This window comes from Chelonia mydas, chromosome 6 (genome assembly GCF_015237465.2).
Source record: "Chelonia mydas isolate rCheMyd1 chromosome 6, rCheMyd1.pri.v2, whole genome shotgun sequence".
Lineage (NCBI taxonomy): Eukaryota > Metazoa > Chordata > Testudines > Cheloniidae > Chelonia > Chelonia mydas.
In genome coordinates, this window is record NC_051246.2 from 106,859,219 (window position 1) to 106,879,755 (window position 20,537).

The following is a 20,537-nucleotide window of genomic DNA, read 5'->3' on the forward strand; positions in this document are numbered from 1 at the left end:
TCAATTATGTAATAAGGCAAAGAGGGCTTTCCTATCTGAACTATCCAGGTGTCCAAACTTTGCCACAGTGAGGGCCATACGTAATATGTATAAAACAGGCCAGTTTGTACCTGCCTTCATTTTTTGTGTAGGTGTGGTTTAGAGAAGACTACACACTTCAGCATGTGATGTTTTATTTGAAAGCATCTATCCAACATGGCTGTCTTATTGTATCAGAAAGTAATGTGACTCTGAGTCTATAGCGCCCAGTGTGTGCCATGTACCATCATGGTTAGAGGGGACAGAGGACTACTGTCCCTTGGGACAGCATCAATTTATCAAGGTTAGGGAAGGTGGCAAATTGTGCCATAGAACTCACATTGCATTAGACACTCCCCTTCCTGATTTAGTACCTTCTGTATGGATATACAACAGTGTTTTCCAGATACTACAGAGCACAAGTGGAGGCATCATGCAGCCCAGAGGAAGCAGCAGGGGGCAAGTTGCATGCTTTTTATGCACCTTTTAAATCTGTGTAATTGCTGTGGCAATCCCTTGTGTGCTATCTGCTGATAATGGACAGACTCTGTGTGAAATTACAATGTAGTTGAAGGGGACACTTGCAGCAGCAAGTTTGCAGCAGCTTTGGTAGCTCCATAAAGGTCACTCCAGCGAGGAAAAACACACGGATCTTGAAAACATCCTATGCTACTGGTTAATTCTGTAGAGGGGCTTTCATTTTGTGTTGCAAAAGCAGAGGTCACTCTCAAGCCCCACAGAGCCCAGGCCCTAGTTTCTCCCAGATTTGGGAGAACTAGTCCTGGAAAGGAGACTCACTTTTCATTTAAAATCCAAAAGCAAGTTTCTCACCCCTTTTCTTGCAAAAATAGCCTGGAAAACATAAACCAGTGTAAGAGCGGATTTCAAGGGTTTGTAAGGTACAAGTAAGTGGGTTCCCCCTCCACAGCAGCCAGCAGAGAAGAACACAAAAAAAGTCATTACACATGCTTTGTATGTAAAATAGATCTATTACATATGGGGTGTATCCCCAAGCATCAGCTTGCTAACCTTCTCCAAAATTCTTAGGCTGCCCTTGTCCCCAGTGTTGTGACGCAGGGTGCGTGGGGGGTGGGAAGGGAAATTGCTAAGTTTGGGAGGGGAAAGGTGATAAAAAATGGCTTTTGCGGGTCAAACCAAAAATGTAAAGCCAGCTCTCTGAGAAATGCTTCACAGCTGAACCTCTACACCCCCAAACAGAGAGAACCTGCAACTCCACTTAGGGTCCGAATGGGGGGACGGTTTTATCACAAAATCTAGGCCCAAGCTGGTAGAGAATTTACAGCTTTCAAGGGCTCGTCACCCCAATTCTTCCTCCTTGGTTAATTCTGCCACTGGCCTTCCTTACCATAATCTGCCTGGCTTCCCTTTTGGAAAATAAAACTATAAAGATGTTGTTATAATGCCATTATTCTGTAATATAGGCTGGGCTCAGGGACAAATTATCCTTGTGTCTATCTATGAATCTCAACAAGATTTATTTTCTAATAATATTTAATACTTTGCAGTTGTATAGGGCCTTTCACAACCGTGAGCTTATCCCCATTTTACAGATGGAGAAATGGAAAGGTTACGGTCACCATCTTCTGAAATACATAATTTTATGATTCTGGATTTTTGACTCTCCAACTTGAAACTCCTCAGATGAAATTTCCAGCAGTGCTGGGCACTTAAAAGGTAACAGCCAATAATTCAGTAATTTCATTAGCTGATTCACTCAAGTTCAAAGGGTTCATGTGACATGAGCCAGTAACTATTTATATATACAATTGCTCCAAGTTTCATCCTTGCATTCCAAATTTTATCACTAGCTCTGTTGACAAGGTTTTTGCTAGTTCTTAATTGTCCATAGATCTGGTCTTTATTTTTTCTTGTTAAAGTCCAATTTAATAGCTCAGTCATTTTAGAATGAATGACCATGGTCTCTGGCCCTTAGGCTTATGCACACATTGAAACTATCTCTCTGGTAGAGTTTTCCCCTCAGGTATATTTGTGAAATCCCATCTTATTCCTGTTAGCCCCACTTGGCTGGAATTAACTCATTCTGCTGTGCTTTTTTGCTGCCATTTTCTTTCTAATGCAAACCATACCCCTCTGTCTATTGCTTGGGTCCTTATCCCTTCTGTTCTTGCTTTGTCCTTCGATTCAGAAGGAGGATCAAATTCCTTGCTCTTGTATTTCTTGCTCCTGGCTTTTTTCCATTTAGAGTGGAATTAGTTTGTTGTGCCTGAATTGTGGTGCCTTTTAGGATGTCCCATCTCTTTTGCTGCACTTGTGGATTTGATTTTGCCGCCACCCACTCCATTATCAAATTACAGCTCACTGGTTTTGTAAATACTTCTGGCTCATGGTACCACCTTTCCCTTCTTCCTGTGCTTGCCTTCTTCTATAGGATAACAACAATAAGACTTACCTGCCTCACAAGGTTGTTGTACAGATTAATTAGTTAATGAGCTTTAAAGATGAAAAGCCCTGTACCATTGCTAAGTATTGTTGTTGTTTTATCTTGCATAGATTGAACCCATCAATACTGACATTCCAGTTATGACACTCATCCCACCAAGTTTCCATTAGGCCCACAAGATCATATTATCCATTACTCACTACCCTTTATAGCTGTTCTGGCTTTTTTTCCACATTCTCCCATTTGTGAATAGGCACTTGCATCCTGTATGTTAATATTCCTTAAAAAAATATTATTTATCATTTGTTGCAGAACATCCCTGTCTTAAACGTAGAGACCCTGGAGGATTTTTTTAGTGAGATGGGAGCCTCACTCCTTTGTACCTGGAAGAAACCCCACTTTTAGATGCCTGCTGCTGTTGAAGCCAGCAACCTGGCTCCATCCACTTTAGTGGCAACCATCCAATTATTCCAGTAATTCTAACCATCCAAGACATTCCAATTATATGTGATTCCCCACCATTGTTTGGTCTCGAGAATCATTTTCTAGCTTCTTCATTTGTCTAAGGCACCTACAGGATCGTTAGTGTCATCTCTATCTTCTCTTTTCTTTGCCGGTTCCTAAAGTATTCTTATTCTATCAGTCTGCATTGACTCATGCCCTTTGTTTCCGGGACTACATGGGACTATCGGGTACTCTGACAAATAGAAATTCCTCAGCATTTTTCTAGAGCATCCGGGTGCTCTTCTTCTAGCATCTGCCATGGAATTTAGAAACCAGCCAACCATACTGTTTTCTTTATCCAAATCAGAGAGATCCAGGACTGTGCTGCTCGCTCCTGGTGACCAGATCACTGATCATATCCTCATGTCTTTATATCACTGGTTGGTTGATTTTTTTTGTCTGTGGCTTCTTCTCAGGATGATCATCCTCTAACTCATGAGCAGCATAGCTTTTGGGTGTTTGCCGAAATCTTGGTTTCAATGGCTAAATTTTCCTCTTTGTTACCTACCACGTTCTTCTATCTCCTTCATCCCTTGCTTTGTGAGACACTCTGGGTGGCCCTTAATGTAGGTTGATTAAGACAGGTATTGTACATGGAGAATATAACTGAGGTGTGTTTCTATTATATAGCTTTTAAACCTAAACATTTCGAAGATAAGCAGTCAATTCTATCAAGCATGTCCTCCAAGGAAAAATCAGTAAGGCAACACGCGCCAACCTCTTCAACTCAACAGTATTGTTGGCAATATTGTACGGCAGCAAAACATGGTGGCCCTTTCCAAGGGAGGAAATCACAGAAGTCACATTTTTCCAGGGACTTCAATACCCTGCCCAAGTGGTGCAGAGAGGCCATGGCCACTACTTGGGTCTGTAGGCTGGAGCAGCGGCTGCAGAGACCCTATGCATTTCACCTGCATGAAAACTGGTCCCTATCTGAAGTCCACTGTCACGTGCATCAACAGAGCTTGCACAAGTTAGCAGAAGCCCTTCAGCTGCAGGCACTGTCTAGTAACCTGGGATAGAGGCCAGGAGTGTCATTTCCCGATCTGGGCACAGAGCTGAGAATTACTGACCTCTATGTGGTCTTGGTGAAGGAGCTGCTGCTCTCTTTCTTTGCCTTTGAGAATCAAGTATAAAATAACAATACGATGTGGCTGTCCACATGAACATCAGTTCTGTCTTTATAAGGATCTCAAAGTCCTTTACAAATACTAAGCCTCGAATGCCACCAGGAAATAGGTTGAGATACATTTTATCCACATTTTATAGATAGGGAAACTGGGTTAAGTGACTTGTCCAAGGAGACACAGTGAGTCTGCAGCAAAGTCAAGAACAGAATCCTGGTCTCTTGACTCTTTTTCTCTCCTTCCTCTCTCTTAGGCCAGCTGGCAGTTGGCAGCCCGCATTGAGACTGTGACTGTTTCAATCAAACCTTGCCAATCGGGCTTTCCCAACCTGTGATCAATGCAGCCCAAAGAAAAGTGTTAATGTGACCTATGCTGGCCTCTTACAGCCAGTTTCCTTTCCAGACTTTTTTCCCTGCAATCCTCTTCATGAAATAAAAATACTGTCAGATCTGTCTTTTGCCACCCATGTTAGCCATTTCTTCTGGCATTGCTGAAGCCAAATAAGAGCTCCTTCCAGTCTAGAATCTTTGGAAGTGGGGGAAGGGAAGTGGAAGCAGAAGCAGTCAGGGAGGAGGTGTTTAAAACAAACTGCCTGAAGAAACGGTTTTCCAAATTCAGCTCTTGATGCCCCAGTTCTACCTTCCCTTGTCTCGACTTTGGGAAGCATAATCTTTCTTTGGAGATGCATTGTCAGATCAAGCAGAAACAATGCTGGCTGAGCTCAAACAATGACCATATTTGATATTTTCTGCTGATTGAGCTGTCCAGTTGACTGGAAAGGGCTGACAGCAGAGAGAACTCTGGTCTGAGCAGAGCAGATCCCAGGCCAGCTGGTGAGGGAATGGGTTTGAGCCAGGTAATTATTGCCTAGTGCAGAGGTCGAAAGCCTCAGAGAGGCTGATGAACTAATGAAACACAAATGGGACATCTGTGTTCAGGAGTTCAGCAAAGCATGGAAAACAGAACTTTGCCAAGAGTATATGTACTACTGAAGGCAAAAGCACTTCCTCTAGCTGAGGGAAACCCACTGAAGAGTGAAGGCATGAGAAAGCCTTTTGCAGCAGACATTTTATTTGCATGATAACTTTAATGCTTTTAGCAATTACTCCAGAATCTCCAGCATTCAAGCAGGAGAGAGAAATGGATACAATTCAAATAAGACAGCCCTGAATGTCCGTAACACTGGGAAGATAAGGAGGGTCAGGAGAGATAATAAAGGACTAGAGGAGAGAGACAAAGGAGTCTTTGTCAGGAACCCGCCATGAGGTTACTGGGAAACTGGTGAATTTACTAATGTACTTGGTACCAACCCTGAAAAACTGGTATTGTATCAGCAGAGCAGGGACAGCTGGGTGGGCTGTTACTTTAAAAGAGTTTCACTTACAGTTACAAATATCAACACATTCAATGAATTCCGGGTCAGATTTTGTTCCTGGTATAGCCGTGGCATCCCATTGACAGCTGCAGCTGAGGGAAGAGTTTGGGCCAAAACCTTTATAGTGTATGTGTAACTGGAATCTCTGCATAAACAGAAGTATTATGTTCCTGGAGAAAAGGGTAGTTAAGCACTGGAACAAATTACCTTGGGAGGCTGTGGAATCTCCATCACTGAAAATGTTTAAGAACAGGTTAGACAAACACCTGTCAGGGATGGTCTGGATAATACTGTCCTGCCTCAGTGCAGGGGACTGGATTAATGACCTACTGAGGTACCTTCCAGTCCTACATTTCTATGGCTCTATATGGGAGAGAGTTAGTTAATTCATGTGTTAGTACATGAGTTTGGTTTTATTGTATTAATTTCCTAGATATACCCTTAAAATCAGTCCAGGTTTGCTTCCACCCCAGGGGACATTAATTTCACCCTACTAAAGAATGAGCTAGTTGGATCTGAGGGGTGTGTCTGTGTGTGAAGTGCAGGCCTTAGGGTGGTGAAATCCATCCTCCACCCCACCCAGAAGCAAGGTTTCAGTGCAGTACTCTGCATGGCTGCTATTCTAATCAATGGGCTATAGCACCTGCTGGAGCTCTACATGCCTTGTGTGGCATGTTGGGGTCACTGCATATAAATGGCTCCTACCTAGGTCCACCTACATAGCTGGTGTCTCAGCCTATGCAAGGCAGACACAGAGACCCTGTCTGTGATGTAGACCAGGTATACAGTTTCTGCACCCAGTAGGGGTGCTTGCATGGGCCCTCCATGCCTGAGTGAATATCACCAATATGAGGAGCTGCAGAAGTGCATTCAGACCCACAGGGCAAAGTAAGCAGATTCTGAGTGATGTGATTAAAAAAAGCTTTCACGATGGGAAGAAAACTGAACCCACTTTCCCTGGGCCAAGAAGAGGCAATAGGTTCTGTGTTTTCCCCTTTATTGATTAAGCCTGGAAGTAGAGTCAGCTGTGTTGGGCTGGTCCCTCTGGGAAAGCACTTGATTACTGAGGGAGGGACTGCTGGGGCAGGACACCAGGGTTATCTCTGCCCTTTTCCAGAAGGGGGATGGATCCTTCCACCTGGACAGCAGAGCTGAGCTGGGCAGGGAAGATCTTGGTTTAACATCAGCCAAAGCGGAGACACCTCTGAGGAAGTGGGACACCTGTGAGTCCTGCAACCACAGAGGGTCTTCCTCTGTCTCCCTGTGCAAAGAGCATGCAGAAAACAGAGCCTTCAGGGTTTCATAGCTGCATATCCACAGCCCCAAATTAGCAGGGTCTCCTCACTGAGAGCAGGCCTTGAAACTCGGAGTATTCTTCTGATTAAAATGTATCTCTACCTACCTCTGGAGGCAAAAGGCCACTGTTTTGATGTTTACAGGAGGCCTGTTTGTCCACAGGTTGGCCCTGTGAAGGTGAGTACAGCACTTATCTTGTATGTCACTGCACTGTCAGCACAGTGTGTGAGCCCATTGCCTGACGTGGGATGTGAAGCTAGGACCTTCTGGTCTGGAGGCGAGAGTGCTAATGCCAGCACTGTGTTTTTCACTTTGAAGTGTCATTAGTGAACTTTGCTAAAAGTGTTCTGTAAAAAGAAACAGCAGCAGCAGGTCTGTCTTCTATTCTTTCAGGGTTGCTGGCTCTGAACATTATCACCTCCTAATGCATGTAAATTATCTGATGACTCAATTATATTTAAATCCTCCAAATGTGAAGAATTTGTGCTTATTTCTTAGGAGATAAACATTTTAACAATGGCTGGATAGAAAGTCTGAACTAGAGGAAACCTGATGTGGAATTTACTTGAGGCAGAGATAGCACCCCGTGCTGTGACCGGGTCACCTCTCACAAACGAAGTAAGGTGAGTCAAGAGAATGACTTCAAGGAAAAAACAGATTGCAGCCACTGGTTCTGGTGACTCAGTAGGAGGCACTCTTCCCTCTGAATCCATATTGCCTAATCATAGTGATGATGGACTCTGGAGCTGCTGACAGTGGTATGAGGTGTGAAACCAGAGTCCTTACCACTTGTGATCCTATGGTTCTATCTGAAAGAATAAGGATGTTACCCTGTTCTCCTGGTCACTTTCAGGTTCGATAACTGTGTTCTGCATACCCAAATCTTCCCCCGGTGTTTCCAGTCACACATGGTGATCTTCACTGTCTGTTCTGAACTGCTAATTCATGCTGATTTGCTTTGTTCAAAGGTTGCAGGTCTTCCATACCATTAGTGACTTCATTTCAGTGATGGGTGAATTATATGTATTTAAAATTTAATAATCAGTTTGCTGAGCAATTTAGGATCTTAAATTAAAGGTGCAATTTTAATGCCACTCATCATTATTATCAAACCCACCTATACTTGGCCTAATGGGTCAACTGGCAGTGCCTTCCACCACCACTTGCGGACCTGGATTTGAGTCCATCTTCAGGACTCCCAGACTATGAACAGTTGGGGTTTGAGTATATAATACACTGGTTTAACATGAGTGATCACCTCTTTCTGAGTGACTATAACAGCCTGCCTCTTGTTCACAGCTAACAGTTACTGCATTAGCTCAATAGCTAGAGTGCTTTGAGGGCTGAAAGTCCCAGGTTGGATTCCCTCACTGACTGTCTTGGTGTCTGCATATGTGTTGCCAAGTTTGTTAGAAGAGTCCACTCAGGACTTGATTCAATGCCTGTTAGTCAATGTGAGTCTTTCCATTGGCTTTGGTGGTTGCTGGATTTAGCCCTAAATCTGAGGAAGCAGGATGGGGCGGAGGAGAAGATGAAGTTACTATTCACAAGAAGCAGCTTTATTGGTACTTCTGGCTCCAGAGTAAACTTCCAGAGCCAGATCTGCAAAATGCATGTGCCCTGTTGGGTTTGTCGAAGTCGGGCATGAATACACACCCCAGCTCGCTCATTTAAGCTGGATGTGCGCAATAGCAAATATGCACTGTACAGATTTGGCCCTGGCTCGGCAAAGACTGTCTAGCCTTCAAAATGCAGGGATAGAGTGGTAACTAGATGGAGGGAGGGGGGATGGAATTTTAAGTGGGCATCTTAATAGCTTGGCTGTTAGAGCCCTCTTGGCAAATGTTGCTGGCTAGAACACAGAAGCGGGGAGTAGAACAGTCTGCATTTGATTCTTTGGAACCCACCTGCCAATAGAAATAAAAGCACATGCTCCAAACCTAACTTCTGTGCGACTGATTCCTTTAGAAAAGCCCTATAGCTACACAGTCCAGCGCGGGGGGGGGTGGAAATTTGACAAGAGAGAATTGCTACCAGTTCAGCTTTGGATCTGTCCCATCCTTCCACTTTGTAAAGCCAGAAAGGGGTAGGGTTTTGTTTGCAGATTGCTCAGCCCATTCTACAGCTGACATTCCCAATAATTACAGTAAACACAGTGATGCAACACACAGTACTGTATATGAGAATGTACCTTCTTTTGCATTCAGTTCCGCATGCCCTGGCTTCTTACTGGTATCTTCATTTCAGTTTGGGGTTAAAGACCAAATTATAGACCCCTCCAGTATGTTGTGTTCAGTCTTCATTTCTCTCGCTCTCTCTGAAGTCTAAAAATTCAGGCCAGATTCTGATCTCAATCTCGCCAGTCAATACCTCAGTGCAACTCCACACATGCCAGCATAACTCAGAACAAAATCTGGCCCTTTGTGTTCTGTAAGTGGCAGTAAGCTAGCCACTTGTCCAATATGAAGAGTATTCTGATAGAGCAAAGTAAACTAATCAGGAAATATTGGAGTCTCTAGCGCAGTGGTCACCAACCGGTCAATCGTGATCGACTGGTCAATCCTAGAGGATCTCCCGGTCGATCGCGATCTCCGGTGGCAGCACAGTGTGGCTGCTGCCAAGGCTACCCTGGCCCCACACCACTCCTGGAAGCAGCCACTGCAGCCCCACGGCCCTGGGGGAAGGGGGGCAGGAGTCTCTGTCCATGTGCACTGCTCCTGCCTGCAAGCACCGCTCCTGCAGCTCCCATCGGTGGGGAGAGCTGCAGGGGTGGTGCTTGCAGAGAGGGGCAGCGCAGGGAGCCACGTGGCCCCACCCCAGGGGCTGCAGGGGCATGTTGGCCCCTTCCGGGAGTGGGGTAGGCAGGGAGCCTGCCTTAGCCTCGCTGCACCCGCCACAGACCGGGAGCCATTAGAGGTAAGTGCTGCCCGGCAGGAGGCTGCACCTGATCCCTGAGCCCCCTCCCAGAGCCTGCACCCCAACCCCCAGCCCCCTTCCAGAGCCAGCAACACAAACACCCTTCTGCACCCTGAACCCCCTCCTGCACCCCAAGCCCCAGCCGTGACCACCTTCCCGGGGCCAGCACCCCATAGCCTGCACCCCAACCCCCTGCCCAGCCATAACCCCTCTCCCAGAGCCAGGACCCTGTACCCCTTTCTGCACCCCAACACTCTTCCCCAGTCCAGAGACCCCTCCTGCACCCAAATTCCTTCTGAGAATGTATCCCAACACTGTGCCCCAGCTTAGAGCCCCCGTTTGCACCCCTCACCCCCTCCTGTACCCCAACCCCCTGCCTCAGGCTCAGCCCAGAGCCCCCTCTCACACTGTGAGCCTGCACCCCCTCCCAAATCCCATCCCCCTGCCCCAGCCCAGTGAAAGTGAGTGAGGGTGGGGGAGAGTGAGCAATGGAGAGAGTGGGGGATGGAGTGAGCAGGGGAAGGGCTGGGGGTGGGGTAGATCCTGAGCTGCCCTTAGATTCAAAAAGTGACCTTGAGTGTAAAAAGGTTGGAAACTACTGCCCTAGCCTCTGTTTGCCAGAAGCTGGGAATGGGTGACAGGGGATGGATCAGTTGATGATTACCTGTTCTGTTCATTCCCTGTGGGGCACCTGCCATTGGCCACTGTTGGAAGACAGGATACTGGGCCAGATGAACCTTTGTGGGATGGTGAGATCCCATCAAAAGAAGCAACTGATGCTCAAAAGGGATTGGATATGTATTAACCTGTATGTCAGAACAAAACAAGACAGATGCAACTAGCTCACATACCTTAGAGGAGGCTACTGTTCTGGAAATCTGACTCTTCAGGCCAGGAATCTGTGAGAGAAAGGTCTGAATTCAGAGTCCGCTACTTACTGACTGCATGGCATCTCCTGTACTTCTCAGGCAGGGTTTATGCAAATAATAGGTCTCCTGGCTGGCCCTTTAAATCTGTGCTAGACAGCCAGCATCGAGGGTGGTCGTTTAGCCTCTAACTGCTGCATTTAGCCATGTCCTTCCTTCCAGCTACTGCAGTCAGGATTTAGTTACTCTGTATATTGTTTTCTTTTGACTTTCACTTTCTCTCATCCCTGAGGAGAAGCAGCCTCACAACTAGTCTTCAGGGATCAGAGCTTTTCTAATTCTGTTAATCAAGATCTCAATCCAAATATTCATTGTTCTCCAAGGCGGTCAGCTTGAAGAACCCTGAGTTCTGCAGCTGCTTTTCCAGCTGGGTGGTTTTCTTTAACTAGGTCAGGAGTTGTATTGTGAGCAAGTTTGCTCATTTTGTATGGGTGAATAGAAATGCACTTTGAACCATTTGTCCTGAAAGCCTCTGGAGAGAATATCCAAAGCAGCTGGACTCAGAGCCTAGTATGAAGAGACCGAAAAGTTCATCAAGCCCACTAAGCTGTAGTCTTCTGATCAAGAATGTGTCTAACGTTAACGGGTGAAAGTATTACTGTGGCAGCGGCCCTTTTAAATCGCCACTGGAGCCCCGGGCGGTGCAGGCCAGGCAGCGCGGATGGGCTGGCTGGGGGAGACTGACACCCAGCCCTGCCCCTTCTGCCCGAGGCCCCACCCCTTCCGGGGGCCCAGAGCCGGGGCCCTGTACCGGTGAGGGTTTAATATTAGTTTCACCCCTAAATATTAAACTGAAATTATATAAGCTCATCGGCAACAGGCTGAGGAGAAGAGAGAGTACTGCTCTCCAGGAGTTAGGACAGCATAATGTTGTTCTGTGCATTGCGCCACTGCAAGGCCTGGAAGGAGGAGATGTCTTAGAAGAGAAGATGGAAATTTTTCGCATGAGAACAAAGTGAATCTGTCTAAAGCATTGTTTAAAAAAGTTTATTTAGGAGCTGTAACAACTCAGGCCACTGAGGGGTTGTTTAGGGACAAACGATTCTCCTCAGGCCCCATATACCACCGTATCAGAGAACACCTCTGCCATTGGGAGGGGTTTCACTCTTTGTATGCTTAAACACTTTAAGACTGGAATTCTCAAAGGCTCCTAAGGGAGAGAGGTGCCCGACTCCCATTGAATTACAGTGATATTTGGGCTCCTAACTCCCTGCGCCACCTTTGAAAATCTTACGCTACAGTATTAACCAGGGCACAGATTGTGAATATGTGACAAGAGGAGGCCCCCTCTGTCATCTCCCTCGATTTCTCAAACCAGTTGTCCTCCGACTTGGCTGCTACGACGATGAGTGTGGAGTAAACACCTCTCTAGAACAGAATAGAACTCTCCTATGTGAAGGAGACAGCTCTCCCAGAAGAGGACAATTCCCTCCTTTCCCAATACCTCAGGCCTCTGCCATTGGGCTCTAAAACCCTTTCCTTGTCTGCACCACCAGGAAGGCTTCTGCAAGCCATTCATGATTCATAGACCACAATTGATTAGCACTGAATTAAACTAATACATGGTCAAGGACACCTGTGTGTCTTCCCACCCCCACCACATTCTCCTCCAGCTGAGTCCTGGAAGCCATGCCCCCAAATCTCCAGGTAGGTAACACTGACGCTGTGAGTAAGGGCCTGCACTCCATCCTTCCCTTGTCTTACATGTATTGCTGTAGCATGTCACCAAACATACTGAGCTGACACATTGCAAAGCCCCGTACAGGGGGGCCAGTTAAGAGACTGCCAGCCTTTAGCTTCGAAACATCGTGATTTTTTGCATGGTGGGCCCCTCTGCACACGCAAGGCTGACTAAAATTCCCTTTAGAGCTCCTGAAGGCTGAACTGAGAGCATGCTCCAAGCCCCCACACACAGGGGAGGAAGACCTGGGAAGCTGAATGCGGGAAGAAAGGTTTTGTGTTCTTAGTCTTTGGTGATAGTTTTTGCTTTGTTTTCCCTGTGCGACGTGCTCTGTGTATTGCAAAGGCCCTGTCCACGCTTCAGATAAACGTGTGCTGGGACTAACCATGTTTAAAGGGGAGGCAGTGTGGTCTAGGGCAGAGGGCACTAGTCTGGGCTCCCTGAGTTCTGTTCCTGGCTCTGCTACTGACCTGCCGTGTGACCTTGGGGAAGTCACTTTTTACTTCTGTTCCATCTGTAAAATGAGGAGAATGATAAAGCAGTTTAAGACCTATTGGTAAAAAATGCTATAGTCAGGTAGTTATTAAATAAGGAGGGCACAAAACCCCTCAAATGTTTATTTTTGTGTGCTGCCAGGTAGTAATGTATGTTTCTTGGAGCAGAGATGGGGCTTTGTTCTAAGACACTGGGAGCATTTATAGCACCATGTGGAGGGGAAATGATTCAGGAGAACTGTGTACTGTTCTTGGCTCTGCCAGAGATTTGCTGTGTGACCTTGGGTAACTTGTTTAACCCCTTGGTGTCTCCCATCTGGAAAATGGCAGAGTAATTACTGCTAACCTGTCCTGGGGGATGAGGCTTACCCAGTTAATGTTTCCAAAGCACTTTGAGATTGCTGAATGGAAGGTGCGAAAGAAATGTTATTTCTAATAACCATGAACCTGATTCACTAAGGCACCTTGTGCAGTTATTTAGGGCTAAGTTTTCAAAAGAACCCAGCTCCCATTTAGGCACCTGAATCAGAGCCAGAGTGTGGTGAGCTCTTAGGACAGTCTGGCCATAATGTGTCACAGTGGGAGCTGTGGGATTTCAACCATGTTTGAAAATCTGGCTCCTTAGGTGCCTAAATGGGAATGGAGCTCTGTTGACAATCTGGTGCAGTTCTGAGAGTCGAGCACTTGACCACCTGGCCTCGAGCTCTGTTGAAGACTTGGCTTTTAGAGCAGTGCAAAGTGGGTTTACAAGGATACTCTTCCGAGTCATTGCCTTTCACCTCCACATTTTACCGGTGTAAATGGCCATTGTAGGGACAGGGCAGCAAAGAATCAGGCCCCAGAGCTATAACTTAGCTACAGGCCAGAGGAATGTTTAATAATAGAAGCCTAAAGAACTAGAAATAAAGAAAACACAACCTGAATGGTACTCAGTGCAAAGAGCGGCATCCCAGTAAGGTACAGGGAGGGGAAGCATGCTATGTTCTTTGGGTAAATTCTGTGCTTTCCCTGTGGGAAGAAGAAGGGTGTGGGGGGAAACCCATCCTGCAAATAGGCTTTTAATCTTCATAAGTGCAGATGATCTGTAAATTCCACAAAAAGAGACATAGAAAACACACACACACCTTTTAACTAGTGAGCAATTTAAAGACTAATAGGATTCATCCATAATTACATAGTTAAGTAAAATTTATGTATGAAGGAATTAACTGATTTCCCTCAGGGCAATATAAACCATAGAGACAGTGCTCTCATTTAAAAGCACCATCTCAATGTTAAAATACTTTGTCATTCTTCTGTAGCAACGGTTAGGTGCTGCGAGAGCCACATGGAAGTTTATTTACTGCTCCTGCAGACAACTGATAACAGATCTCTGCTTTGTTTGGAATAGAAAACTTGAACAGCTTGTCCGCACCTCTCCGCTCGGACATTAAATCAACATGGCTCTATTAGTGGCCCTAGGATGCCAGCTGAGCCATCTCTAGGCCTGTCACCATGATGTCTTCATCTGTAACCAGAGCAGACGTGAGCTCCTGGCAGCTTCGGGAGGTGACAACAAATCCAATTAGCTCCTCTCCATGGCGCCACAATACTACTGTGAAACGGCCTGACAGGGAGGGTGGTTGCAATACCCCACACAGTGGGGCATATCCTTCATACTAAAAAAAAAAAAAAAAAAAAAATGCTACCAAGACTTAATTGCTGGAGTGACTTTCCAGGCGACTGTTGGAATCCAGTGCTCAATCTGGTCAGAAATGTGAGCTGTCCTCAGGGGTTGACTAATATGCCATTTGGGGAGGGGCTGAGGGAAGGAGGAGAAGACCCCAGCAGGTGGTAAGTGCTCCCTCTGCATTATCTTTTTTTGGCTGGGGTGGGAGCCAAAAGATGGAAGCTAACCCCCCGTTCCAGTCTCTGTCTCTTGAAAGGGCAGGAGGGGAGCTGTTCATCAGGAAAAGGAATTGGAAGTAGACAATCTAGCTGATGCCTTCAAGCATCGAATGAGAGGGGATGATAACACTTGCTCAGAAACAGAGACTTGGCTGTTTGTACTTGAATGCAGACCCTTTCCTCCCAGCCTAGTAGAAGAGGGTATTGCATATGCTAACACAAAGCTGCAAATCTCCCAAGAGGCAAAAGACGTTAACTCTTTCTTGTGTTATTTCCCTAGTTCATCTCCATTCATGTGACATAGTGCGATCTTGTGGCCCTACTTGTAGCTAACAAGGCAAGGGAAAGTAGGTTAGAGAGAGACATGGAAACAGACAGAGTTTGGGGTCTCTGAGTAAGACCCTAAATCTGATTTCTTCTGTAAGTTCTCACTATAATAGTTTAATAAAAGCAAATAGCTGAAACCTCAACCTCCCTGCTACTCACAGCCATACAGTTATGATGCGGGCACTCTTCCTAGAGACCATCTTTTGAGCTGGTGTTTTCACTGAGTCCTAGCTCACTTCTTCAAGCAATTCCTGGAAAGCAGAAAAAATTGAGATGGACACTGGCCAGCAAGCTAGCCATCAGTTCGGCCCACTGTGCTGGATGTTAGGAGGAGGCCTATTCTGCTCTAAGTTACTAACTCCATTCTTGGCTCCATTGGCTTCAGTGGAGTGGCCCAGGGATTACATTGATGTAACCAGTGTGGTCCTTGGATTCTAAGGAAGGTAATGGACACTTGCTGCTGGGTAGAATGGAAGGATATCTTTCCCACTCCTTGCCCTTCCGAATATGGTGGTAGCTTTGTATCTAATGCTAGTGGAACAGAGCGAGGCGTGATTAAATGTAGCACATGCTGGAGAACACTAGAGCAAGCAAAGAGAAGGCATCGGGGAACAACAATCAGATGATGGCTCTGTTGCATTTTTCTGAGTTGGCATGACTGATGAATTCAGTTCATTCCTCTCATGGGTGTGATGTCTTAAACTAAAATGGAAGGACGTAGCATTGTTAATGGTGATGGGGATGCAACACAAAGGGAAGAAAAAACACTCTAGAAGTGAATGTGGGAGGATATAGTGGCATGTGTATTGCACTATTTCCAACAATGTTAAACTCTCAGTGCTCGCCTGGCTCCCTGGTGCTCAGAATGTGTTTTTTAAAAAGAAAACCCCCAAGGTGCAGTGAGATCTGGGAACATTTCATCACCAGTAGTGAGTTCTGAGGATGGCTTTCTCTGGAGAGAATGTATTATAGCAATATTGCCTTCCAGAGTGTTGGTGCTCTAGTCAATGGCTAACAGCATGACATCTCTCTGTTGTCAGTAAGCCAATTGTGCTGTTGTCTCTTCCCACATCCCTGTGGGCACTGGCAGCCATGCCGCTGACAACAGAAAGGGAAAAGGGTGGAGCTGGGCTGAAAAGAAGGACTAGAGCCACTTCCCCCCCGCCCCCTAAGTCCCTCACAGAAGCAGCTTGTTGCAAATGTATGTTATTATAGTCAGACTCATTCCAGATTAATTGGGCACAATATCTAGGCATGTGGCTGATTTACAGAGCAACCAAAGATTCAGTGAGCCTTGGAACTCCTGGACTGGTTTTGGAAACAAATCCAGTGCTGCCAGGCCCAATTATTTTCAGCAACATCTTTCTGCTACTGAAACGCAGAACTGTGGACTTTGGCCTGCTTGGTGAGGACTGCTTTGTGAGCTTGCAAATTGACTTGATTCTAAATGCAAGCTATTGAATCAGGCCTGCTGCAGGGAGAGAAAAGATGTGCCCTATTTATTACTGCGAGGCCCCCTCTTAACCTGCACTTAGCAGCTGTAGCAATTTAAAAATTATTTAAAAAAAACAACACACAATGCAGTACAAGTGGCAGCCTCTGCTCAAGAGGAAGAATTGGGTTCTTCTGAGATTAATATCAAGCAGAAAACTTCACAGCTGAATAACAGACTCTGGGCCAAATTCAGAACTTGGTTACACCATGGATGTTAATAGAGTTGCATTGCCAGTGCGATGGACAGCAAGATTTCACTCCCTAGGTAAGAAAGCTGTTAAAATGTTCAACAGCTGTAAGAAGTGTCAATGCCTATAATACAGTATTGACACTGGTAAACAACGTGAGAGACCACAAAGCTGATGTGCTGCGGGAGGTGTTCACAGCAAAGGCTGAACTGTACACAACGCACCTGGATCTAAGCTTTGTTACAAACCTCAAGCTCAGGCCAGCTTCACTGAAAGGGTTTGCGACCCTTCTGTGTGAACCTGGGGCTGCTTGATGGGCTCTGGGAGAAAGCTGTCCATTCAAAACGCAGTGTTATGTGGCTTAGCCACAAGAACAGTAGGGACTCTGTGGCTGCAGCTGAGCTTTGCTTTGAGCTGTTAGAGAGAGCGAAGGGCTGGAATGCAAAATACAAAGTAATGCCAGAAGATGCCAGCAAAGTGCAAGAGGAGACGATGCACATAGGACCCCCTACAGTCCCATATCGCCTAAGTTCACCCAACTGTAATGTTTACAGCCAACCAAGGCTTTCAAGTGACCGTAATGACCTGGGTACTTCTGCATGTGGGCTGTGCTTGCTTTAGGGGTTGGTTAAGTTGTTTATTATTTATACTGCAATAGTGCCTAAGGCTGTACATAGCCTGTAAGGTGAGTAAATCTGATTAGCTTGAATGGTATTTGTGTGTGGGTTTTGGAGCCACTGTGGTGTTAAGTAGCATCACACATTTGGAGCCCTCCAAACCAATCTTACCGCATGTCACCCCAAATCCGAAAGGTGGCTCTGAATGTTATGGGCTATGATTGGTTGTCAATCTCCAGTCAACAGGAAGTGTTGGCTCCTGTTGTATTTCCTGCCAAATCCCTTTATTTGGGAGAATCTGTATCAAAACGTACAGTATGGCCCCAGTGATCAGGGGACTGGAGGTTCAGATAATAAGGGGAGGTGGACAGCAGGCTTTGACTTGGTGCTTGAAAATGTGGGATGGTTCCCTTGATTGAAGGAATGAAGGTCTCTGCTCCTATGGAGCTCCTGTGTATCCTAGGATATGTCTGCACTTCAAGAAAAGGTGTGTTCTTAACTCAGGGTTAGCTAACTCAGGTTAAAATAGCAATGAAGACATGGTAACATGGCTTTTAACTTGGGGTAGCAGCTTGAGTTCAGGCCCAGGCTGCCCTATAGTCTTCGCAGTTATTTTAACCCAAGTAAAACCCTTAGAGCCTCACTTGCGAAGATTTAGGGGAGACGAAGTATAAGCTCTCGCTCAGATTTTCTCCTTCTCCCCAGCCATCTCACCAGCTAAAGAGAAGTTCAGCTTGGAGCTGAAGGTTTGCTGTGTAGCATTCCTAAAACGAGGAAGTAGGACCACACCTCTGCTAAGTCAACCAATTTTGGGGAAGCTGGCCAGCTGTATACCTCAGCCTCACTTACCTGAAACCCCTGACTGATGCGTCTGGGATGGGTGAAGGTCAAATAATGAAGGCTTTGTTGTAATTATAAAGCTGCTAATCAGAGCAGTATGTTTGGCAGAGCATCCCACCCTCTAAGAGAGGGAGTCTCATAGCGCCAGCATCATGCAAGCAGCTCTCACCTCACCGTCGTCAGCGCAAGCAAGGGGCGGGTCCGTTTGATTAAACCTGTGGAAGAGTGGGGAATACTTAGTTCAAATGACATGGATTTTCTTGACTTCTTGTTTAATTTCACTGTTAATGTTTCATGCTTCATACAACGTTTATAAGTACCTCCCAAGGTGTTTGTCCCATCAGGAGAGCACCGCTCTGCTCTGACGTCCTGCTGAATCATTTCAGCCCTTTAACTCCATTAGAGGGTAGCTCAGCCGTGTTCATAAACTTACAGGCTCTCAGGCTGTCTTGGAGCGTTGGCTGCTGGGAGCTTTGGGATCTAGGTAACAAAATGGAGCTTCTGAATCAAATTGGACAAGCACAGCATCAGAGAGGGAGGTAAATAGCTCAAAAAGATGGTGTCAAAGCCAAGGCAACTTCCCTCTTGGTTTTTGGCCAAACCCTTTAGTGCTTACAACATAGCAACCATATGGCTCTTCCTCTGTGGTATTACAACCCTCCCCCCTCCCATCCCCCCCAGGTGCTGAGGCTCCTCCAGGCAGGTGAAACATAACTTCATCAAAATCAGTGACTTGAACAGGAATGCGTTCTGCTCAGGACTGTGTTTTCATGAAGTCTGTATTTCTCCTCTTCCCTTCCACCCAGTCTTGCTTTCTTCTATACATGCCTTGTGTACCCATCACCATCCTCTGGCTTGGACTAATGTTCATTCCCCTGGGCCAGCCAGCAGATGTCTATGTAGAGTGTTGGTGTGGTAACCCTCTTCCTCCTCCTCCTCCTCCTCCTCCTCCTAGGCAACAGTTTGATGCCTAGACAAGCCCCTGCCTTAAAAGCTGTCACCCTGGCTAAGTGTGGAGGTGGTGGTAGTCAGGCCAGAGCCATGTTGGTGTAGTGGCTCTCACCCCCAGCTAGTGTGAGGATCATTGGTGCCTTAAAGCAACAGACCGCTATGCAGATGGCAGTCCTGGCTAGTAGGGTGGGGATGGGGGATGACCTAAAAATTCAAAGCCAAACTGGTCACCTATGCAGCCTACTTGTAATGCTGGCCCTGGAGCTAGTTGACCTCAGCCATCTAAATCCTGTGTTGCACCTGTTTTATTCATAGATTTGAAGGCCAAAAGAGCTCAAGAGGTTTACCAGTCTGATTGCCTGTATATCACTGGACATTACATTTCACCCAGTTATCCCGTATTGAATCCTATAACTTGTGTTTGGCTAAGGCATATCTTCCAGAGAGGCAGCCAGTCTTGAGGTGCACATATTGAGATATGGAGAATCCACCAATTCCCTGGATTGTTTGTTCCAATGGTTAATCCCCCTTACTGTTTAAATCCGATTTGAATTCGTCAGGCTTCAGCTTCCAGCCATTGGTTCTTGTTATGCCTTTCTTCACTAGAATGAAGAGCCCTTTAGTACCTGGTATTTCTCCCCATGATGGTACTTATACACCACAATCAAATCACCTCTCAATCTTCTTTTTGATAAGCTAAACTGATTGAGCTCTTTAAATCTGACACTGTGAGGTATTTTCTCCAGCCATTGGATCATTTTGTGGCCCTTTTCTGCATTCTCTCCAATTTTTCTACATCCTCTGTAAATGTAGACACCACAACTGTAGGCAGGATTCCAGTACTGGTATCATCAAGGCTGTCTACAGACTTTTTAAAAAAGTGTGGTGTAGATTGGACCCCTGGGTACATCCCAGAAAGCCCCAGCTATAGTTTGTTATAAATCCGGGACCTGATTATACAGTCTCTGCATATGAGGAACTGTCATTGAAGTCAGTGGCAGCCATTAATAATGATTAGCTGCCCCATGAAGAACTATTCTTTCACAGAGCTCAAAACTCTACAAAGGAGGTGTGATGGGGTGTCCACCCCACACAAGGCCTGAAGGGGTTAAGGTGCTGAGGTCGGCCAATTAACTACCTAAGCTGCACCTGGAGGAGAAACCAGGGAGCAAGGGCTAATTAGAGATGAAGCTCAGCTGGACAGGAGCTGGGGCGGGAAGGCAGCTGTATAAAGCTTAGTAGCTAAGAGCAGAAGGTGGCTGCAGAGAGAGAGGCTGTAGTCACTCTCGGGGTGAGAGAAGGCAAGATAGGAAGAAGTCCAGGGATACAGCCGTAAAGTTTAGGACTGCAGACCTTGGCTGCTTGTTCCAGGGTCCCTGGGCTGGAACCCAGTGTAGAGGGTGGGCCTGGGTTCCCCTACCAGCCACTGGGGAAGTGGCACCTTTAAGAGGCAGTGAAAGAGAAGGCTGCCTGG

General features: G+C 46.2%; 1 long non-coding RNA gene across 1 annotated transcript in view; it reads left to right on the plus strand.

The window, feature by feature from the left end:
* The first annotated feature begins 1,586 nt into the window (after positions 1-1,586).
* Positions 1,587-20,537, plus strand: part of LOC119566220 — a 60,882-nt gene continuing 41,931 nt past the window's right edge. Inside the window, exons 1-2 of the long non-coding RNA XR_005225302.2 lie at positions 1,587-1,713; positions 7,241-7,365. This is a non-coding gene — a long non-coding RNA (uncharacterized LOC119566220). The remainder of the gene's footprint in view (positions 1,714-7,240; positions 7,366-20,537) is intronic.